Source organism: Hylobates moloch, unplaced genomic scaffold (genome assembly GCF_009828535.3).
Source record: "Hylobates moloch isolate HMO894 unplaced genomic scaffold, HMol_V3 SCAFFOLD_7, whole genome shotgun sequence".
Classification (NCBI taxonomy): Eukaryota; Metazoa; Chordata; class Mammalia; order Primates; family Hylobatidae; genus Hylobates; species Hylobates moloch.
This window is the reverse complement of record NW_026652282.1, coordinates 9076418-9100800: the sequence shown is the minus strand read 5'-3', so window position 1 is coordinate 9100800 and position 24383 is coordinate 9076418. Positions and strand designations below refer to the sequence as shown.

The 24383-nt window shown below is 38.9% G+C and overlaps 1 protein-coding gene across 3 annotated transcripts in view; it reads right to left on the bottom strand.

Annotated features, from left to right (window-relative positions):
• The window catches only part of FRMPD4 (FERM and PDZ domain containing 4), a 611249-nt gene that overhangs the window by 338263 nt on the left and 248603 nt on the right, over window positions 1–24383 (bottom strand). The window lies entirely within an intron of this gene.

Sequence of the window (24383 nt, the reverse complement as noted above, 5' to 3'; positions counted from 1 at the left end):
AAAATAGCTTTTAAAGAAAGTATATTTACCCCACAGATTATTTGCTAGTTGTAAGAAGAAACACATAGAGTACAACAGAAGGATCAAGCTTTCATCACCTGAACCCAATGGCGGAACAAAGAGAAATTATGTCCATCCAGATGTGATATAAGATGTGATACCCCACATCACGCCTGAGAAAAACTTTCCCAAAAGGGTTATTTGGACTTTACCCAGACTTTTAATTCTAACTTCCAGTGACAGAAATTAGAGGTGATGAAAGAAAATATTTAAGCAAGACTACAACAAAGCAATTAGACAAATCTAGAAGTTGAGATATTCTACAAGACATGACTTCTTCAACACGTCATTGGTATTAAATAAAAGGCAGGCAGGTATTCTTGATTTAAAAGACCCCAAAAAACATAATAACCAATGGAAATGTGGGCCATTTCGGGATCCTAGCTTTTTAAAGATATTTTGGGGACAAGTGGGAAAGTTTGAATATGGACTGGGTATTATGTGATTTGAAGGCATTGTAAATTTTGGTAGGTGTGAGAATGATATTGTGTATATGTAAAAAGAAAGTCTTTATTTTTTGAAGGTGTAGCCTAAAATATTTAGGATATATACTCAACATTCTTGTAATTTGGGATACTTCCTCAAAATACAGTACAGATATGGTGAAACCTTAATGATTGTTAAATCTAGACTGAGGTACATGGAATGGGTATATAGTTATGTATCTTTATATGATTTCCTTGGCTTTTTGTATGTTTGAAGATATTCATAATGAAAGCTCTAAAAAAGTTTACACTTGGCCACACAAGCAGCACAAACAGTATTAGGCTGAGGTCAGAGGCTGGTGCACACCATCTGAGTCACTAATGTAGAACTCAGCAGAGAAATGCAGCCAAGAATGGGCCAAGGTCATGAACCAACTGAGGGGGGTCATACATCAAGACACAAACAGGAGGAGCTTGAAGCTCTCAGAAGGTTAAGGCAGAAGAACAGCCAGGGGAGAGCAGAAAGTATCTATTCAGCAGAGCAGCAGTGTGATCATGGTGCTGCTGGTCAATTCTGAAGAAACCTGTGTTACTCCTATATTCAACAGGTATTTACTGAGAACCAGGTCCTGTGTTAGGTGCTGGGCAGACAGTGATCAAAAGGATATACAGGGTTTTCAGGGAGATTACATCCTTAGGAGCAGTGGGTTGGTGGTGGGCGGCGGGCAGGGAGAGGAGTGGGTGATAAGCAAGCCAATAAATGAGAATGTCTATGGTGCTAAAAACCATCAGAAAACCAAATCAGGGTGACGGGATGGAGTTAGTGGAGTAGGAAGAGAGGGGCTACTTTAGATGGAGTGGCCAGACACTGGAATTTTCCAAGACCTGAATAATGAGATTTGAGGGAAAAAAAGTGTTCTAGGAAGAGGGGACAGAAGCTCAAAGACTCTGAGGTAGGAAAAAGCTTAATGGGTTGCAAAATAAAGACCATGTGGCAAAAGTGGAGCAGGGGAGTGATCCCCAAGGGGGCAGGAAAGGCAGGCAGAGTCCAGATTAGTTCAGCCATGTAGACCATGTTGAGGATTTGAGAGTAGATTCTTAGTGCAGTGGGGAGACACTGGTGCATTTTATAAGTAGTGGCATGACATGATTTGAGTTGCCTTTCTGGCTGGTGCTTAATAAATGGATTCTAAGGGGGAAGCACTGAAGCCCAAAGAGCAGTAAAGAAGCATCTACAGTAATCCGAAGAAACATGGTGGTCATCTTAGTCTGTCTGTGCTGCTGTAACAAAATATCTGTGACTGGGTAATTCATAAAAACAAACATTTATTTCTCACAGTTCTGGGGGCTAGGAAGTCCAAGACCAAGGTGCTAGCAGGTTCACTTGTTTGGTAAGGGCTGATCTCTGCTTCTAAGATGGTGCCTTGTTACTTCATCCTCTGGAGTGGACCAATGCTGTGTTCTCACATGGCATAAGGCAGAGAAGGGCAATAAAGGAAGGCGTAAACTGGTTCCCTCCAGCCCTTTCATAAGGCGCTAGTTTATTCCTGAGGGCAGAACCCTCATGACTTAATCACTTTTCTAGAGGCTCCACTTCTTAATACTACCATAATGGGGATTAAGTTTCAACATCTGAATTTTAGGAAACATTCAGACAGTAGCAGTGGTGGACCTTGATTGCTGATGGTATTGATCAAATCAAACGGGCCAATTCCAGAATCTTATTGATGGATGAGATTTTAGGAAGTGATGAGGGTGAGAAAGGAAGCAAGAATGAATCCTTGGGGTTTGACTTGAGTAACTGAGATGGTGCAACTTACTGAGATAGGGAAGTCCTCTTGGTCTTATAAGCAGGGTATTTTGTTCTGAAACTCATGGAGCTTATTCCCACCTCAGGGGCTTTGGATCTCTTGTGGAACGTTTCTTCCCTCAAATCTTATTAGTCAGGTTTAGTCTGAAATGTCACTTGCACAGAGACTTCTTCCCTGATCACTCTGTCTGCTTTTGGGTGGTGGCGCAGAAGGTTATAACTAGTTTTGATAGAGAAAGCCAGGGTTACAAAAGACTTCAGAGGTGGCAGTGAGGCCATTCTTGCCAAAGCTGCTAGCTGTACTTAGTCCAGCCAGTCTCTTCCTCCTTCTCCTCAACCTCTTATTCTCCTTGTAGGCCACCTTGGAAGTCTGAACTCTCACTTCCCTAGCACAGGCCAGGAAACCATGGGATTTAACTCTAAGCACACAGCTGGCTACTTTCAGAGTGGTCAGGGCCTCCACCCAACTATCCCCAAAAACACTCATCCTCCAAGGCTGTGTCTTCTCAAAGCACGACTTGACCTTCTGGTACAAACTTTAACTCTGTAGTCAACTCTGGACATGCTCTTGAGCAACTTGAGAACAATAGCTCCTACAGTATCTAGTACATTACTTTGTAAATACATAAACAAATACAACTTTGTAAATGGACTATTTGTGGACTGGATGAATCTGTGAATATTGGAGCCATTAGCCCTCAGATTTATTATGGTATCATGTAAATTATTATGTTTCTGAAATATTCATAGGATAACATATCTAAGGCCAACTGACTCTCTTTATAAAACCAATATCTTTAATCATCATCTGTCCCAATTTAACAGATTCAACTTATGTTAGATATTTATTCCTCTTTTCTTGTTTCCACATTTATCTCTGGCACATTTGGTCCTCCCAAAGACAGGGAGAGTGTTGGGAGATAAGAATAACAAGGAAAATCTGGAACATGACGAAGACCAGAAATGGGGAGCAACACAAGCCAAAAACTATTAGAAGCAACTGTCCTCAGACTGTCCTCACTCAACCTTCCAAGAGCTGCCAAAATAAACCAGCATCTGCATGGAGAATGATATTCTCCGACTATGAGAGAGGGGAGGAGACAGGGAAGCAGGGAGAGAGGGGAAAAGGAGGAGAGGGAGGGAAAGAAGGAAGGAGAAAGGAGGGAAGGGGAGAGAAAGGAAGAGAGAGAGGGAGAGAGTATACTTAACTCACTTCTTAAGTCTCATCAAGATTGAAGGACATAATAACATAACTGATTAATTATTCACCCTGAGGTAGGAATAATTCAGGGTCTTTGAGCTTCTGTCCCCTCTTCCTAGAACACTTTTTCCCTCAATAATAACATAACTGATGAATTAATTTCAAATACATTTAAGTTGGCCATTTTCTCTTAAAAAGGTTAAATGAATATGTGACTTGAACATTGGACTTGCTTCTAATCACAGATTTTCTTCAGCTAAGATCTGGCTTAAGTTAAGGGGCATGCAATTTAGTTACTATGTTCTTATTACGTTCTCCAACAAAACATGAGAATTAACCCATTTTATGAGACTTGCTAAAAATGGAGTTTTGAGATTTTGAGTTTCAGGATTTTGCGTAGTTTGTTTAACTGTTGGTCACAACATCAGCTCCAAGTGTTGTCTTCAAATCAGTGTCATCACAAATTCTTTCATGACCTTAAACTATCAAAACAGAAACAGCAATAAAACAAACTCTAATTAAATGAAATGAAACTCTTCTGTGAACTTGATATTTGGCCTGAACTTGTTTGAAAGCCAAGCTAGACATCAAATTGAATGAGCATAAATGTCATATAAATTAAAGTGGCAGCTTGGCATCCATCCTAGGTCGAAAAGGGCAGTAAAAATCTCAAGAGTAGGGGTAAAAAGTACAAGAAAGTAATATTTTCAAAATCACACTTTATAGTTGTGAAATGATGGTTGTTAATGTGATTTTCCTATAAACCAAGTGACCTTGATTCACATATGACATGGTGCTTGCTACATTCAAACATGTGATGACATCCAAGAGGGGGAGCCATTGAAATGAATACTCCTCCCGTAATTGTAGGCTTAGCACTCTGCCAGTTGGTGTTTTCTCTCTGCTTTAGGCAGACTGCCCAAAAGAAGACAGTGGTTGCCCATTTTCTAATCAAAAAGCCATCCCAGTAAATTAAATATGACAATTATGAAGAAGCAGATGGTTCAACTTACTTTCTAAAAATCTCATTGAAGGTTAATATTACTAATTATTTTATATGGACTTCATCTAACCTCAATATGGGGGGAAGGGGAAGACTATGTAGCCCTCTTAAGAAAATGGGTTTATTAACCAATGGGATATAAGTAGTACGCTTGCGTCACTTTTCCCTGTCTGGGGAATCAGAAACAAGTGCAAATATTTGCATTGAGTTTGTTTTAAGGCTGTTTGGCCAAATACCTTTTAAGTGAAAACCTGAGAAACTGATGTGGGACAAGATTGCTATATCTAAGGAATACCCAGAAGAACCACGTGGTCAGGCACAAATGAAGAGCAAATGCCCTCTTCATTTGATGCCTAACATCACCTCTTTCTATTAAAGTGTAATGGTATAGCATAAATATTTGGAATAAAGTTGACCCTTGAACAACATGGGTTTGAACTGTGAGGGTCCACTTATATATGAATTTTCTTCTCCCTCTGGCACGCCTGAGACAGCCAAACCAACCCCTTCTCTTCTTCCTCCTCCTCAGCCACTCAATGTGAAGATGTTGAGGATGAAGACCTTTATGATAATCTACTTCCACTTAATGAATAGTAAATATATTTTTCCTTATGATTTTAATAACATTTTCTTTTTTTCTAGCTTTTTTGTAAGAATACAATATATAATATATATAACATGCAAAATATGTGTTAATTGACTGTTTATGTTACTGGTAAGGCTTTCAGTCAACAGCAGGCAATTAATATTTAAGTTTTGAGGGTGTCAAAAGGTTTAACAACTTTTCTACTGCGTGAAGGTCAGCGCCTCTAACTTCCACATTGTTCAAGGGTCAATTGTATATCAAATATCTACAACTATATCTACATCTCTGTCTCTATATCTACACCCACATCTATATCTGTATCTACACTAATATCTATAGCCACATATATCTACATCCACATCGAACTACTGTGTGCCTGGAACTGCCCTAAGTACTAAATATACCCCAGTGAACAAGGTAGACATGAACCTGTCTTTCTTCACAGAGCTCACTGCTTGGATGGTGACACAACAAGCACACAGCACGATCAGCACTAAAGTGAAGACATGAACAATCCTCAGTGCTGTATGCGCTGAGATGTGGAGGCTGCAAACCAGTTAGCCAGGTGAAGGGAGTTTGAGGAAAAGGGATCCTCTGAGAGGCTGAGCCTTGCTCCCAGTAAGACTACTAATTTGGTGCTCATTTTACTGCCCTGGATATGGAACAGGAAACATGAATTTTAAAAAAAGGGACTGATACAACTTTGATGATGGTCCACAGATATGTCTAAACTAGCCGTCACAGAGAAGACTGAAAAACACAGAACATTCATGCCATGAATGATGAAAAGAAATCACAGCCATCCCATACAAAACAATTATAGCCTAAAACGTAACTGCAGATTTCCTTGCAAAGTAGCTGTTACTAGGCAACATTAATTTTTTTGGATGGATTTCATTTTACCCCTTGCTTAGAAATAATTCTCCCCCCTTGATAATTTTTTGTAAATCAAAAAGCTTTCTGAAACTTGTCTGACAGTAACAAAAAAGGAGAAGCTGGCGTTTCAGGACCATCTGACATGACTATGTGGCCCCATAATTTTGATGCTCATCTTCCAAATGAACTTTAGCACTTCTCTAAGTCCAGGAAGCACAAAAATAATAACTTTAGTATGTGAAACTCCTCACCCAGAACCTAGAACCATGAAGTATCTGAAAGCTAATAATGATTCTTGTCACACCCTCCCACACTTACATACACTTGCTTCCTCTCTTCCCTGGAACTCATGGGAAGGAGCAAGCATTGAATTTCTTAGTTGGCATGGAATCCTTCTAAATGACCTTTTACTTTATACAACATTAGTTATATCAAAGTCTCTCCATAGGGAATGCCAATATTTCGAGAACTATGTTTTTAATTAATTTTGGCACACAAAATTAAATCAGATTTTAAAAATCAGAAAAAAAATCTCAAACTCACTCCATCTTCTTGGTTACTAAACCATGACAGAGGTAAATGTACAATGTAACTTCCCTCAGGTTTTAATTTTGAGAAAGTTCAGTCCCAGAATTGGTGCCCACTTAGTACATTAATTAAAGGTAGGATAGTTTCCAAAGTGGTCAAATCAAAGGTGTGCTCCCCAAGGTTACCTAACTTATAAGGAGAAAGGACCCCCAGTGATAGGAGAATCGTCAACAAATGATGGCTCTGGGGGCTCTCATCTCCTACTGCTAAGAAGTAAACAGTTCTGTTAAACATCATTAACAAATTTTTATTGATCTTGGTGTTGCTCTAGTTCCTGGGGATGTAGCAGAGAATAAAACAGACAAAATCCCTTGCCCTTGTGTGGTTTACATCTTATTACATTATGTTATTATTGTGAATAGCAACCATGCTGCCAGCCATTTAGATAGGGCTTGCGGCTTTTCTGGAAAAATTCGCATTATCCAGTGCACATTAGAGAGACACTGCAGAATGACCATGGAGCCAATCAGAGACAGAAAAGAAGAGAGAGGAGACAGGCTGAGGGCCCTGATGTCTCTCCTATTTGCCTATAGCCACTTAAGTTTGCCTGCCAAGACATAACCAAAGCACTTAAGTACTTAAGACATTCAAAGAAAGCAACAAAAACATCCATCATTCTGAGACAAAGTTTTTTTATACCCTTGCTACAATAAAAACCTGACCTCTCTATCCATTTTCCAAAATTGTCTAGTTGAAAGAACTGAAATCTACTCTTGCTTTATAATTTCAAATCAATTTAGCATGCTCATGACTTGATAGCTGCAGCTGATTTTTTTTCCTTTACTCACATTGCTTTAACACCACAAATGCTTTAGTTGATTGTTGTTACACAGAGTACATTTCTTAGAATGCATTCCATAGAAGGCTAGTTCTGAGGGATGTGAATGTTTTTATAAACATGTATTTTTTAAAAAAAAGTTTCTATAAACATTGCTCATCCTTCACTCTTGGTATTCCAGGTTTAGAGGCCTGTTATGCAAGTCTGGGGGTCATGGTATACTCACTCAGATCTTACCCCTTCTTTAGGATGATGAGTTTGGTTGTGTCAGGGTGAAGGACCAAGAGACAATCCATCCCTCAAAACCAAGGGGTTCAGAGGAATGCTTACTAGGGCTGTCTCACTTGAGCTCTTTGATGCATATGTGAACTCCTGAGAGCCAGCACTGGGCCGGCCTCCTCAGTCCCTGGGAAATAAGTCTTGATCAGTTTATGAACATCATCACAAGTCCCACTGAGGATGCTTTAAGTAGAATGAAAGTAAATCACCAAATATAAGGATTATGTTTATATTGGTAATAAAAGGAATGTGCATTGCAATGAGCTAATCAATTTTCTTTTTAAATTAGCAAAGATAGAAAAAATGCAGTGTTGGCAAGGAGGCATTAAAAATTGCTTACAAATCAATTTTAGAAGTGAAAGTATGGAAACCCTTTGCAAAATAACTTGACACAGACACACAAACATGTAGATATTATGTGTATGTGCCTATGTATGTATGTATGTATATATAGATGTATTTAAATCCTAAAAATGTTTATAAGTTTTTGATCCAGTACTATCTCAGGAATTTCTCTCTCAAACTCCAAAACATTTAATTATACACACAGATATACCTCATTCAAGTATTTTATATAAGAGCAAAGATTTGGAAGAAACCTAAATATTCATCTATAAGTTAATGATTAAACAAAACATGGAACATTCATTAATGGGATAACAATCATTAAAAATGTGCTTTTAAAGAGAATACAGTGACATAAAATGCTTATAATCAAATGTTAACTTAAAATGCAGAAAACAAAATTGTATTTATGGTTCGATGATGATTAAAATTTTTTTTAAAATCTCCAAACCTACATAGAAAAAGAGAGTCAGGAAATGTACCAAAACACTAATAGTGAAGTAGAACTGAAAACAACTTCAAGGAGCTCTCAAATTCTACACCTCAGTCAAATCTCTCACGTTTTATTCTTGCTCTTCCCCTAAGCAGCCTGATCTATAAAAAATGGTTAACTATTCACTTGACCCAGAAAATACCACAAAGCCGTGCAAATCAAGAGGTTCAAATATTTGTGTTCACATTAAGAACATCTGTGAAATTGCCCGGGCCATCAAGGGGATGCATCTATGGAAAGCTACCAAGCTGGCCTAAAAAAGGTGCTGAATTTTTGCTGCACATGCTTAAAAATGCAGAGAATAGTGTTGAACTTGAGGGTTTAGACGTAGATTCTCTGGTCATTGAGCACATTCAGGTGAACAAAGAACCCAAGATGTGCCACTGGATTTATGGAGCTCGCAGTCAGATGAACCATACATGAGCTCTTCCTGCCACATCCAGATGACCTTTACTGATTCCACAGAAAAAAAAAACACCCTAGAAGAAACTCAAGAAACAAAAATTTACAGCATGGGAATATATTTAGCATACAATAATAAATGCAAATAAAAGTTAAAAAAATTGTATTCTTCCAAAGCACATTCATCACTGCTCCAGGTTTAAACCAATATTAAGTTTAGTGTAGATATTTAATAAAATATGTAGCCAAATAACAGGCAAGTCAAAGAAAGGGCTCTAGAGCCCCAAATAACTCTCAAGAGAAATTATGTCAAAATAAGAGTGAATAGATGAAAATTTTATATTTTCCAGGTATTGTGAATGAAACTCCTATTGATAACATCCATATGATGTAAAAATTATCAAATTCATCCTTTATTAGATGAGTAACCGGAAATAAATTGCCCATTAATTTTGTGAAAACTTTGCTAGTTGTAATAGTTCATATCACCATCTTTGCAGGTAAAAAACAAAAAACATGTAAGGTACCAACTTAATGGCTTTCATATCTTCAACAAAATTTCTTTTCATTCTCCAAGCTAAGGTAGCCCTGTTGGAAGGGTTTTGTTAGAGGCCTAGCTGTCTTACAGTTCACAATTCCCCAGTGCCCCAGAGAAGCCTCCTGGGACTGTAATCTGCTGGTGTGTTTGTGAACAGGGCTTAACCAATTCTACATTATGCCTCATACAAGCAGTTGGAGGCTATAATTGTTATTGGTCAGTGCCCAACACCTACACCAACAGATGTCTGATAGTTAAATTTGTCAACACAGCCAGATAAGTCGGAAATTTCATGCTTCAGATGTGGCAAGCTGGATTCAGGATTTTCTGAGTCCTGGAAATGCCAACCAAGTACACGCTGGGAGCACGTGGCCTGCCTGAAAGTCTCAGTCATCTTTATGTCAGTCAGCACTTGTGACCCAAATGCAAGTCCTGTGTGCAACATTACCTACCCCGTCCCCTGAATCTTTATAAACAGGTACTCTATACCCCATATCTGCTGCAGATCAGCATGTTCAATCAGAACACAAATCCAAATATGGGGATGAAAACAACAAATGCATTGCAACTCTTCTAGGCTGTTCTATGTTATACTTTATCGATAAAACAAATGACTTTTTTCACTGCCATGCCAGAGGAAGTAAGAAGGAAGGAAGAAAAAAAGAGAAGGGAGGGAGGAAGGTGAAGGAAGGGAGAAAAGGAGGAAAGAACAAATGGATATATAAACAAATGAGAAAGACAGGGAGAGAATTATCATCACTAACACCCAGTGTTTGTCTGCAGTATAATTCTTCAATTATCAAAAAGGCCAGGAAATAGCAGCTAAGACCTTTAAAAAAATGCATTAGGAACTATATTTTAAAATTTTGTCTGGAAATGCAATTAAAAGATTACCTGAATAAGAAGTGAAAACTTCATAAGAGGGGAAAAAAAGATTCAGGGTGAAGGCCAAAACAAGTTTCATTTGGCCTTGAAGAGGAGCCACCATTCTGTTTCATCATCTTAAATACTAACTTAAATTCCTTCATTTCACCATCTCTCAGCTTCAGCACAGAGATATATGGTCCCTTCTAACGCTGAAATTCTAGGATTCCACTGTGATTATTTCCTCGTTAAAATGTTGTTACTTTTAATTGTGACAGCTATCACTCAGTGATAGCAAAATAAGTCATGACATTTCTATATTGATGTCAACACTATTGCCTATTCCTATTATCACACATATATGGTGATTTAACTTCAAGTTTTACAGAATGCCTACAGATTCCTATCTTTCATAAGTAGTCAAGCGTCTAAGATTTTCTCTAAAAGCTCTTATTTTTAAAAATGCATCTGAGTAGATCTGAAGAGAAATATTTTATTACCTTGTATTCCTTCACAGGTGAAATGCTATCTTGACAAATGGATTACTTGAGAAAAAGATATGTACAAATTCCCAATTTTTCTGGAGACAGACATTGATCAAAAGACAATGTCTTCTGTCATTTTCCTGAAAATCCAGGTATATTTGTTCTAAAAGCAGCAGCAACAACAAAACTGCTCTTGCTTTAAAAACAGATCAATGATTTGGTTATTTAAAAATGGGGCCTCTGTACAAATAACCCATTTAGAAAGGACATTAGTGGAATATAATGACTCTTTAGAAATTTACAGTTCTTTACACTTCAGTTCAATACCAACTTAATTGTTTTCCAACCCAGAGGGCAAGATAAGCCGAGCCTATCTTAATTTAGATTAATAATGTATCATCTTTTTAAAAATTACCTCTGTGGTCACGAAAATTCTATTAGGGAAATAGAAATAAAAGATAAAAGATGATAAAAATATGTCTAAGAATTTTTTTTCTGTTTTTTCTTTCTCCTTGAAGTAACAGAAAGAATTAAAAAGGGGTAGAATGGATACCTTAAGAATAGATTAATAGGGTTGCCAGATAAAATATAGAACACCCAGTTAAATTTGAATTTCATAGAAACATGCAAGTCATCTTGTATTTTTATTTGTTGAATCTGGCAATTCTACTAGTAGTACTTTATTCTTAAGAAGCGGAGAAATCAAAGCACAGAAGGATAGAGGTAGAAGACACAAAGAAGAAGTTCCAACATTTCTAAACTGGATTTGCAGTCTCTGCCCTTCAAATCCATGGATGCAACTTGTTCCCTTCTTATCCATGAACTCCTAAGTTTGTTACTTTCTTTTCTTTCTTTTTTTATTTTTATTTTTTCTTGAGACAGAGTTTCACTCTTGTCGCCCAGGCTGGAGTGCAGTGGCGCCATCTTGGCTCACTAAGTTTGTTACTTTCAAAAATGAAGTAAGTGTACACTGAAGTGAAATAAAAAATAATTTAAAATATTTTTACTGTATCTAGACTTAGTTTAGATTAAATAGGATGGTCTTATCTCTAGGATATGGGAAGCAGAAAGAAAATAATGCAGACACTTAGACCTGACTTGAAAATTCACAGACATAGGAAGGAAGGAAGAAGGTCTGTCAAAGATGGTAGCCATTAGTCACATGTGGCTCCTTTTTTCTTTTTTTCTTTTTTTTTTTTTTTTGAGACAAAGTCTCACTCTGTCCCCCAGGCTGGGGTGCAGTGGTGTGATCTCGGCTCATGGCAACCTCTTCCTCCTGAGTTCAAGTGATTCTCCTGCCTCAGCCTCCCAAGTAGTCCGGACTACAGGCAAGCACCACCACGCCTGGCTAATTTTTGTAATTTTTTTGTAGAGACGGGGTTTCACCATGTTGGCCAGGCTGGTCTCGAACTCCTGAACTCAGGTGATCTGCCCACCTCAGCCTCCCAAAGTGCTGGGATTACAGGCGTGAGCCACCGCACCCAGCCTAAATTTAAACTAAGATTAAATAAAATTGACTGGGTGCTGTGGCTCACGCCAGTAATCCCAGCACTTTGGGAGGTCGAGGCAGGCAGATTGCTTGAGGTCAGGAATTCGAGACCGACCTGGCCAACATGGTGAAACCCCATCTCTACCCAAAATACAAAAATTAGCCAGGCATGGTGGCGCTCGCCTGTAGTCCTAGCTACTTAGGAGGCTGAAGCAGGAGAATTGCTTGAACCTGGGGGAGTGGGGGCAGAGGTTGCAGTGAGCCAAGACTGCACCACTGCACTGCAGCCTGGGCGACAGAACGAGACTCTTTCTCAAAAAATAAATAAATAAATTAAAACTTTAGTTCATCAGTTGCACAGCTCTATTGATTTCAACCACTCAACAGCTACATGTAGCTATTAGCACAGGATTCCATCACAGCACAAAGTTTTATTTGACAAAGCTGGCCTAAAGTCTACTAAGACCTGACTTGAGACATTCATGCAGCTGGAACACTGGGATAAGAGGCAGTGGTCAGGACTCACCAAGCCTAAAGTTAATACTCCTTGTAGCCAGAAATGTTAGTTTTGCATCTTGACAATGGGTGAGGCCACTGTGTTCCTGCTCTATCCAGAAGCTCCTCAACCCTGAGGAGCTCACCTAGGTAGCTCCAGATATTTTCAGCACATGGCAAAGTGACATCAGGGAGGACAGAGTCCTGGTGCAGAAGTCAAAGCACGTGGCTTCCCAGCGAGCTCTGCACCAGCTAGTCAGTTACTTCACCTCTTTGTAGCTCAGTTTTGTCATTTCTGAGGACCAGATACCAAATGACTTCAAAAGGCTCTCCTGCCTCTCAAATGCTATGATTCTACAAGGAGCAGTATTGAGAGACTAATGTCCCAGCGAGGGTGAGCAAATCTAGATAATCACCAGAAAGCTTCCTTTTCTAATTTGCTTACAGTCATCACTGAAAGCCCATGAGTTCTGAAAGTGCAGTGCATCATGCTGTGGCCTCATTTTTCACAGATGTCTGTAGGTAGCATTAACTTCTGCCTGGGACATTGCCCCTGGAGAAGCTATTTCTTTCTTGACAACATAAGCATCTTAAATGTCAGGAGTCTGATTTGTGTTACTCTCCTCTCCCCTTCCCCATTTCAATCACATGAATAAGGAGATGGGAGTGGGTGGGAAGCAATGACTTTTTAGTAAGCATATTATTCTCTTGAGTATTTTCCTTATGAAAAGAATTCTAAATGTTTCTCTTAATAAGTGTTCTGTAAGAAGTTTATGATCCTATGTTTAAAAGGGCCTTAGCTCTAAGATAAGGGGTTTGCATTGTACATCTTTTAAAGGCTTTCTATTCCAAAGGACCAACGCTATGAAGTACCTCCCATGTTGATCCGAAAACCTCAGAGATTACTGAACAACAATGAAGTCGTTGAGACATAAGGGGGAATGAATTTAATAGATGATTTACATCAACACTGTCTTGATTACATTTTAAAGTACCTCTTGAGCCACTACATTGACATCAGAATTCTGTGAGCAGAAAGAAAATTAGGAGAGGATTTTGGAAATATATATAAGACTTAGCTACTGGACCCTAAAAATTGGCCATATCAATGGAGTGACTCATCACAGTACAGAAAAAAAGTGACAAACATCATAAGGTAATGTCAGATTTTGTGTCATTACTCCTGAGCAATATAGCCATAAACAAAGTACTGTGTCTTTGGGGGCATCAATTTCTAGCCTTCTCTGCAACAGGAAGGTCCCAAATGTGACTGCTAAGAACTCAGTCTCATTCCACTATTTTGCCATTCAAGGGTGATGGAGAAAATGACTCACAGTGAAGTTAAAATATTTTGTTGTACCATCTAAGTACATCAGGCATTCTGGAGAGCACAAGTAATGCAGATTATTACACACTGAGCAAAAATCTTATATTTTGTTAAAGGCAAAGAACTGGCAGCAAAAGTGATCATCTCACAAATATTTGGTATAAATTGGAGCTGGTTAAAAGGGATCATGACCAAGTAAATAGAAAAACTTCATATCTGCAATACTTACAAATTATTTAACTTATATTTCATAGAATTTTTTTTAATTTTCTTTTTGAAATTCATACTCTCTCTTTTATGCCATTGACAAGTTCTCTCCTCAGACTGAAAATAAATAAAACCACAACGGCGGCAAGTTTTGGGAACCTACTTTTGATTCCCTTCATGACTTTATTCCTCCATCACAAAGCTGAAGTTCAACATTGCAGCCTGGTATTCATGTTAACTGCATTAGAACTATTCTAGAGAGACTAGAAACTACAACAAGCAAAGTTAGTGATTAATCAGACTCGATTTGCAATTTGCCTTCTACTGCAGTCACAATTTCGTTAGATCCCCTAATGGAACTGGAGTCAGATGAAGCTAGGGTTAAATCTCAGCACAGTCAGCCTTATTAGCTACATAACATCAAAAGACAAACTATTCTTGGTGGAAATTTAGAAGATGGGAATGCGACTGTTTATCTTGCAAGGCTTCCTGAGAAATAAATGAGGAAACATATGGGATAGTACCCAGCACATGTTAAGTATTTAGCAAGGGTCTCTGCTACCATTGTTAATTACACAAAATAATTAACAATTTACAATTCAGGGATCCCTTCTTGTTTGAAAAGTAAACTCTCCCTATACATTCACTACAATGTATCTTTTTCATTTTTAATCATAAATTGACCATTTATAATTGAATATATTTATGGGATATACCATGTTATATTTATGAATACAATGTGGATTAAATCAAGCTAATTAACATATCCTTTACCTTAAATATTTGAATATTTGAAATTTACTCTCAGCAAATTTTGTTGTTGTTGTTGTTTTTTGGTTTTGTTTTTTTTTTTGAGATGGATCTCTTTCTGTCACCCAGGCTGGAGTGCAGTGGTGAGATCTCGGCTCACTGCAATTTCCACCTCCTGGGTTCAAGTGATTCTCCTGCCTTGGCCTCCCAAGTAGCTGTGATCACAGGCATGCACAATCACGCCTGGCTAATTTTTCGTATTTTTAGTAGAGACAGGGTTTCACCATGTTGGCCAGGCTGGTCTCAAACTCCTGACCTGAGGTGATCTGCCCACCTCACCCTCCCACAGTGCTGGGACTACAGGTGTGATCCACCGCGCCCAGCCACTCTCAGCAATTTTGAAATGTACAGTACACTATTATTAACTATATCCACCACACTGTGCAATAGATCTCACAAAATAACTTATTCCTCATGTCTGAGATTTGTACCCTTCGACTAACATCTCCCTGTTCCTCCCACCCCTCAGCCCCTGTAATCACCATTCTACTCTGCTTCTATGAATTCAATTGTTTTAGATTCCACAAGTAAGTGACGACATGTGGTATTTGTCTTGCTGTACCTGGCTTATTTCACTTAGCATAATGTTCTCCAGTTCCATCCATGTTGTCAAAAATGACATGGTTTTCTTCTTTTTTAAAGGCTGAATAGTACTCCATTGTGTATATATATATCACATTTTCTTTATCCATTCATGGACACATAGGTTGATTCCATAACTTGGCTATTGTGAATAGTGCTGCAATGAACATGGGAGTGCAGGCATCTCTTCAACAAAGTGATTTAAGATCTTTTGGGTAAATAACCAAAAGAAGTGGGAGTGGGATTGCTAGATCATATAGATATTTTATTTTTATTTAGTTTTTTTTTAATTTTTTTGAGATGGAGTCTCACTGTTACCCAGGCTGGAGTGCAGTGGCACGATCTTGGCTCACTGCAAACCCCGCCTTCTGGGTTCAAGCAATTTTCCTGCTTCAGCCTCCCGAGTAGCTGGGACTACAGGCACACGCCACCAAGCCTGGCTAATGTTTGTATTTTTAGTAGAGGCGGGGTTTCACCATATTGGCCAGGCTGGTCTCAAACTCCTGACCTCGTGATCTGCCCGCTTTGGCCTCCCAAAGTGCTGGGATTACAGGCGTGAGCCACGGCGCCTGGCCTATTTTTAGTTTTGTTAAGAATGTATCTTCCATCTAAAAATGTGAATTTTTTAAAACTTTTGAATTAAAATCTAGTATATACAATGAAGTACATAAATCGTAAGTGTATAGCTCAGTGAGTTTTTACATATGTATAGACACTTGTAACTAACACTTTTGCCAAGATATAGAACATATCCAGAACCCAGAAGTTTCCCTCTTATGCCTTCCCAGTGAATACCCCGTTCTCCCCGGAAGTTTTCATTATTCTGACTTCTGTCACCATACTGTATGACAGTAGTTCATTCTTGGCATCACTGTATAGTATTTTACTATATAACTATACTACTTTTTTTTTTTTTTTTCAAGATTCCCATATCCTGGAGGTAAGGCTAGCAAAGGAAGAGCTGAGAAATATGTATGCCTGAGAAAGAATGGAAGGGGAGAGAAGGGGTAGAAAGTACTTTAGGATTTCAGAATTTGTCTTATATCATATACCATCCTGTTCATCTAGTCCTCAGAGACTTACAAGAAAAAAACAAAAAAAAACCAGAAGTCCCTGACATGATACCCATGTCAATTTAAGAAGTTGCATTATTAATATAATTTTTATTAAATCTCATCTACGAGGGATTTCCAGCAAGATGTTGCTCCATGATTAATTCATTTGAATTATGCATTTCTTATTGACCTGATTTCAACCTCTCTCTTCAATTGTGATACCTTATTAAAAAGCTTTCTTCATCGACGTAACTTTTCTTCCGCCTCTGAGTGAGATTCATTTCACTCTATAATCAATAAGACTAGTGTTCCATTGAGCATCTTTCAGGCAGTTGCTTTGACATTATTTCATCTGTCTTAGAATTTCTCAGAGGCTCAGGTTTAATGCCGTAAAATAGAAATGAACAGCCTTTAATCACCAGGTCTTGTGAAATGGTGTTAACGCAAGTTTAACATATCTGTGGCCCTAAGAATGTTTGTGGGATCCAAAACAGTGAAAAATATTTATGAAGGTTTTCATTTGCAAATTTTGTTACTAAAAACCTTCCTAATATCATTAAACATTAGACATTCATCTCACTCGGAGACAAAGAAAGGATGGCTTCCCTATTGTTTTAAGATTTCTTAACTCGGTAGTTAAAAGAATAGAGCAACCCATGAACATAAAACTAAATACAGTAAAGAAAAATAGCCTTCAATAAAATTTAAAAAAGCTTTTCTTTATCTTTTGTTTGCCAGTAATTGCATACTTTGATTTCTTTCTAGTATAACTACTAACTGTTCAGCAAATGTTTTTCTTCTGGTATGGATGAGAACAAAAAACAAATTGTCTGTAATGATTCTTTAGGGTCAGCCTCTCTGCCTAGCCCCCACCCCGCCCTATAAGGCTAGCTAGATCTCTTTATTACAAAATAATCTCCTTTTCTGATGACAAATTCTTGCTGTTTTATATATTTATCATCATCGCCACTTGTTACTCTTGATGAAAAGCCTTTGTCCTTCAAGCTGCACCTCTTTTTTCTATCATCCACTGCCAGCCCCTTTGTAGCCAGTGACATATTAGGTAAACACACAAGAACTGCTGAGGCATTTTCATGCAAAGATGATGATGAGTAGGCTACGGTAAAACAAGCAGAGGAGCAGATAATTCATTCTGGTTCTTTTATTTCCTGGAAGCCAACTGAATAGGTAAAGAGTGTACCAATTGAACAAGCAGTCAGCCATGACGTACAAACTCTGAGAGGGTTAGATAGACCCCAGTATGCTTTGAGGATCTCATCTATCAAATTCAAGGCTGAACCACAAAAATTAGAAAAAGTCCCTCCTAATCAATCCATCCACATACTTTCGTCCTTGGCTGCTCATAAATTTTCCTCTGTTCACCCACTGCATAAACCATTTAGTCTATATTTGGGTGCCAACTCTCCCAAGCTTTTCTCTATCATGTAATTTTCCACAGAAATAGGTTGTTGCTTTGTACCTCATCATTTGAGAGGGTCATTTCACTTGGTGGAAATTTCAGCTGCACTGAGCTCCTTCCAGATGTTATGAGATTTAACTCTGAACACCTGGTTTCACTCTGAAGGGCTGGGATTTGTTTCCAACTATGAGGCAGATAGGGGTGTTCTTTATGTGATTTCCTAAGTAAGGTTTTGCTCCTGGGAAACTTGAAAATCTTCAAGTTCAATGAAGAGAAGCAAGAGATGGATAATCTCAAAGCTCACCTGAAAGCAGAGTTCTACTTATTTGTGCACATTCCAGATGTGTGATAGGACTGTCAAAGGAATGATTTTAAAGGCCTTGGATTGCAATTAGGAGGAAACTTACTGTGAGAAAAACAAAGCACTATCTTAAACTCCTCCAAACAGCTTTTTCAAACAAGATTCCCTCTTTCTCTTTGGACTGCTTTATTTGTGGGTTAAGGTGCAGGTTCTTATCTACCATTTTGCTCAGTGACAATCTAAATTATTCTTAGAAACTCTTTGATTCTCCTTCTTTTTCATTGTTTTTAATTACATGTTCATATACTTTCCTTAAAATTCACCAAAGGCTCTTGTTTTAAACATATTTGTGAAATATGCAATTTTTGGTGTAGTTCAGTTCCCTCTTTAAGACTCAATGTGTAAAGGGTAACCTTTTGTTGATTGGCGTTTCCACTCGGGAATGATTTTATTATAAATTCAAGTCCACTTAATTACTGACCTTGTGACAATTATACAGAGTAACTGAAGGACTGACCTTGTCCCTTGGTATTACTAAATAAGATCTATATTCTCAGCACTGTGGGATCACAGGCAGCAGGTCAGAAAGGGACTTGACCTCTCTACACAAAGCTGCTCTAAGTTTCCATCGCATAGACACGATGGGAAACACAGAATTTTTTAGTGTGCTCTTTAAACTGCCTAGCCCCACAATCTCATGTGATTACACTGAAATTCTTCACTTAAAGCCATTCAGGTCATGTCCAATTTCACTGATAACCAATAGATGTTAGCTGATGTGCCAAGGCACCACTCTCTCCGACTTCTCGCCCAGTGTCTTTCCACCTTACTGTGCTTCCATACCTGTTTCTGCAAGACTTGTCACAGGAATAACTCTGAAACTTTGACTTACAATTGGGAAACATATCATGAGAAACAAAACATAAAGAATTGAACTCCTCTGGACAGCTTTCTCAAGAGATATGGGGGGAAAAAAAGACATCAGCCATCCAAAGTCTGCCTAAAAGTCCCTCTGAAGTCTAAGCAGGCCTGCTGCTTAATTTCTATCAATTAGATAGGTTGGGAGAAGGGGCACAGCCTCTTTTCAAATTCTATTCTGAGGAACACTGGTGCATATAATAAATTATTTCCTAATTAATAACTTTTAGAGGAGTCATGCATTACATCTCCTTCTTAGAGAGGTACTCAATATATGTAAAACTCTGGGATGTCCTTTGGCAAACATACCTACTTATTTTTGTTTACCCTTGCATTTTCTAAATTTATCTGAAGGTATAACCTTGTTTTCCTGTAATACTCTTTGCAGCTACTTTTAGGAAAACATCCTATTGTGAAAAAGGACACAGAGTAGAGAGATCCAGTGACCTCTTTCTATGACTCTGGATAAAGCTCCTGATCTCTTTCTTCCTTGTCCAGGGATACAGCAGTCTGCCAGAAGTTACCAAGGCTTCATCCAGGTCTAACATCCCATTATTTTAAATTCTTTTTTTTTTGTTTTGTTTTGAGACAAGGTCTTGCTCTGTCGCTCAGGTTGGAGGTCAGTGGTGCAATAACAGTTCACTGCAGCCTCAATCTCCTGGGCTCAAGCGATCTTCCCAATTCAACCTCCCAGGGAGCTGGGACTATAAGTGCAGGCTATCGCGCCTGGCTAATTCTTGCATTTTTTTGGTGAGATATGGTTTCGCCATGTTGGCCAGGCTGGTCTTGAACTCCTGGGCTCAAACGATCCACCCACATTGGCCACCCAGAGTGCTGGGTTTATAGGTGTGAGCCACCATACCCGGCCTTAAATTTTATATTAATGATGGTAATGCCTAGCATATTAGTTCAAGGTCAAATTCTACAATACAATAAAGATATAATTTGTATGTGTTACATTCAATGCTACATTGGGGGTAGTACCTCATGTAATCACAACAATCTGTTGTGCCAATTTTTGTGGGGCTGTTATAATGGAGGCAGCTTAGCACCATGAAAGCATGCCAAGATGATGAGTTAGAAACAATTTTACTTCCAGTTCTGGCATCGAACTGTGAGACTTTAGGCCAATCCTTTCATCTCCCTGGGTTCTAGTGGTCTCACCTATAACTTAAAAGGGTTGAACTAAATGACCTCTTGGGTCCCCTTCAGTGCTAATATTCCATGACACGAGGCTCAGTAGACTTCTTCAATAAAGACAAGAATGTGTGGCTGCTGTGTCTCTGCTTCTGCAACTTGTCATTGAACCTATTATTTCACGTCAAGGCTTTGATTAGAAATGCAGTTTCTAAATATATTGTTGTTTCAAAGAGGATCCTGGAGCACCTTTACTGGCATGATTAACACTCATTCATTCATCAGTTTGCCCTCATTTATTAAAAACCTAATATATGCTAGGTGTTGTGCTGAACTCAAGCAGCACAGGCATGAGTAAGACAAATCACTGCCACCAAGAAGCACAGAATTCAATGGAAAATAGAGATGAATAATAAAAATCATCATAAAACAATGTGATTAGGGTTTTATTTTAAATCAGGGTTTCTCAGCATTGGCATTATTGAGATTTGGAGCCAGATGTTTGTCTGGTGGGAGCTGTCCTGTGCACTGTAGGAGGTTTAGCAGCATCCCTAGATTTTAGCCACTAGAGGCCAGTAGCACCGCCTGCCCCCACCACCAGATGTGACAATGTCTCCAGACGTTTCCAAAGTATCCCCAGGGGAGAGGGAAGGTGGCAAAATCTCCCTTGTTTGAGAACAATTAGTTTAAATATATTCTCTTAGTATTAGGGAATTTTCTGTCTATGTGCTATGCTCTGAGTCTGACTATAACATTTTAAGTTTTAAGGATGGAAATCATGCCTATACTTTTTTGGAATAATCTCAGTTTTGTAAATATTTATTAGGTACCTCCACAGATGTAAGGAGCTGTCCTACTCACTGAGCATTTTTAAAAACTAGTAGACATAATTTGCTGCCCCTGTTTGGGGCAGGGGGTAGAGCACAGAATATAGGTAATACCAGCCCTATGGGAAAAGTTCCAGAGAAGGGCTATAAACAAGATGAATTAGGAGGAAGCCATTGACCCAACAAATGTTTTCTGAGTCCCTATTATGTTTACAGCCCTATTTTGGGCTCTGGGGAGAAAGCAGTGTACAAGATAGACAATTGCTACCAGGAGGGAACCTCCATTCTCATGTTTAACAAACAGTTAACACATATAGTATGTCAACTGGTGGTGAGTGCTTCTGATTAAGACAAGGGGATAACAGGCTGATGATAGGGGATGCTGGGGGCTGATGATAGAGGATGTGGGGGCTGGGCAGTGGGCACAATTTTAAAATTGGGGATGCTGGGCAAGTCATTCCCCACATTCTTCAGTAGTCCTGAGGACTGCCCTAGAAAGGAGGATGGGCCATCATATGTAAGCAACACCAAGCACAGAATTTTGCCTTTTTTCAGCAAACAATTATTGCTTGCTATGCTATGCTATGCTAGGAGAGTCACCAAGTGTAGGTGAGAAAAGCCCCCAGCTTCTCTGGGTCACAGCATCCCCAAGCATGCAATCCACAGTGCGCACTCACAGCATTTCCTCTGAGCCCTCTCTGCTTCCCAGCCCTGCCAGTATCATACCCCTCTGCCTGGCGATCCTTTGGATCTCTGTCCTCTATTTATTTCTGAGTCACCCCATTTTTCCTACCCCCTATGTTTCTCAGCACCCATGTTCACAGGAAAAGAGGGTCCCTTCTCTCCGATCCATTTCTCCTAAGCATGTCTTGTTGCTTTCCTTGCAGTCTTTAAAACTGACTAATTAGGGAGTTTTATGTTCTGCTCACTGAAATTCTCTTGTCTCACATCAGCCTTTCTACTTGGGTGCAAAGAGCTGCCTTCACCACTAGACTTTGTGTTTCTGTCCCTGACTCTCAGCACCTGTGTCTGTAGGGGTTCTTTGGGCTCCTTCATTCTCCACCAGGTCTTCTTGCTCTTCCCCAGTCCTTTGGTCTTTCCTCCTTCTCTGAAAGTCTCAAGCCTGGTTCACTCTCCCCTGTGGCTCTGTTTCTATGTTGCCTTCCTCTGAGCATGCTTCCCCACCTGTTCAGATTCAGAGGCAGCACATGAGCACACCATTGGGTTCCAGGCCATGGGTGAAGACCTTCTTATGGATTATTTGTTCTCATCTCCTGGTATAGTTACTCCATTTTGCAGATCTTCCTTCTAGGATCCATCTGCTCAGACTCTATCTCTGGACTATCGTGTCAGCAGTCCATTTATAATTTGACCATGGCCAGAACAGTGTCAATTTGTAATGGTCTTCTGGAAAGTCCCGCTTGCCATCCAACTGCATGTGAATCTAAATAAGATGCTAAGACGTAACTACTTTGGTATATATTTGCTAACTGTATGTGAAATCATATTCTTATCTTGTAACTAGGATACAATTTCTTCCAAAAAATACTTTAATAAAGAGAACAACACTTCACGAGTTATAAGAACACTTTTGCCTAATTTCTTAATAATTTTAATCAACTTTGAGCAAACTTGGCCTGCCCTAATGCATAAAAGTTGAAACACTGAAGGAAGCATGTTTCCTTACAGTTTCATAGTTCCTATATCAAGGGCGAGAAACCATCCTGATTCTCTACTCTACAGTTCACAGGCCTCTGGATAGGGTTCAAATATTTTTCAAGTCTAAACATGAGGAAATCATATGGCCTGTTGCTTTCTGTATTGGCTGTAAAGACCTCCAGTGACATTCACTAATTCTGTGACCCCAGTTTTGCAGCCCACAGGCATGTCTTTCATTGCTTTCACTCCAGTTGATCATCACAGATGTCAGACAGATCACTGGAATCCTATAACCACAAATTGTTGGGATGGAGTCCTTAAAGTTTATATAGAATATGTTCCTCTTTGGCTGAGGACTCCAGAGGGCACCCTGAGAGCCAACCGGGCTTTAGAGACAGAAGCCCCCAGACTCATCCATATAACTCACCTTGGCTCATTTTCTAGCTGTATGTGAGCATTTTTCTGAATCATCTCAGATAAATTGCTTTACCTGTCTCTCTGTCATCTCAACCGTACAGTGGAGAGACTACGAGCTCTCTATTTCCCTGTGCCATTCTGATAATTAGATAATGTCCAAAAATCACTCCGGGCTCTTCACAAAAGGCTGCTCTGTAAATATAAGATATCACAATTGCTTTGATCAATCACGTTAGGAAATAAATCAAGCACAGGCATTTCTGACTTCCAGCATCACAGAACTCTTCCCAGCTGTTTTAACAGGCAAGGCAAGGTCGGGTCCTCAAAGAAATGATTATTGCAGCAACTTGCAGTCCCAGTGGGGCTCTGGACACCTTTCACGGGTGGAACAGATACTTGCTTTAGTTCAAGCAAAATAGTTCACATGACAGAAACTAAATTGCTCATCCAAGTTAGCCGAAATATTCTGCAACAAAGGCCCAGCTTATTTTCCCTCTTTTCTACTGTAATGCAGCTGTACATACTCTAATTAAAGGTAAGAAGATAATAACACTTCAATTTCAAATGAAAATGAAGAAAAACTGGTATGAGTCCTCTTCTGCTTTGCCCTTTGAGCTTGCCCTTTTCTAAACACAGTACTCATTCTGCAAAGCTGTATTTCTCAAAATTTAGTAACATATTTTATAAAGTATTTGCTTTTTACTTTGACATTTTGCAATAAACTGCATATTTATACCTTGAAAAACTCACAAAAAATTATTCCTTGGGAGAACTTAACTGGTACCTTAAATAAAACATTAAATAATTAAAACGGAGTGGAAAAGATATGCTTTTATGGGCTCAGAACAATTGAAGAATGTGTTATCAATCAAAATCATTTTTCCTACCAAGTTACCATACAGTTGAGCCCTAGTACCAGAGTGGAATCCATTAGAAGCTAAAACTTCCAATACTGATTTCCCCCAGAGACTTTGCATTCTCTCCTCAAAATTTTTGTCCCTCTTCC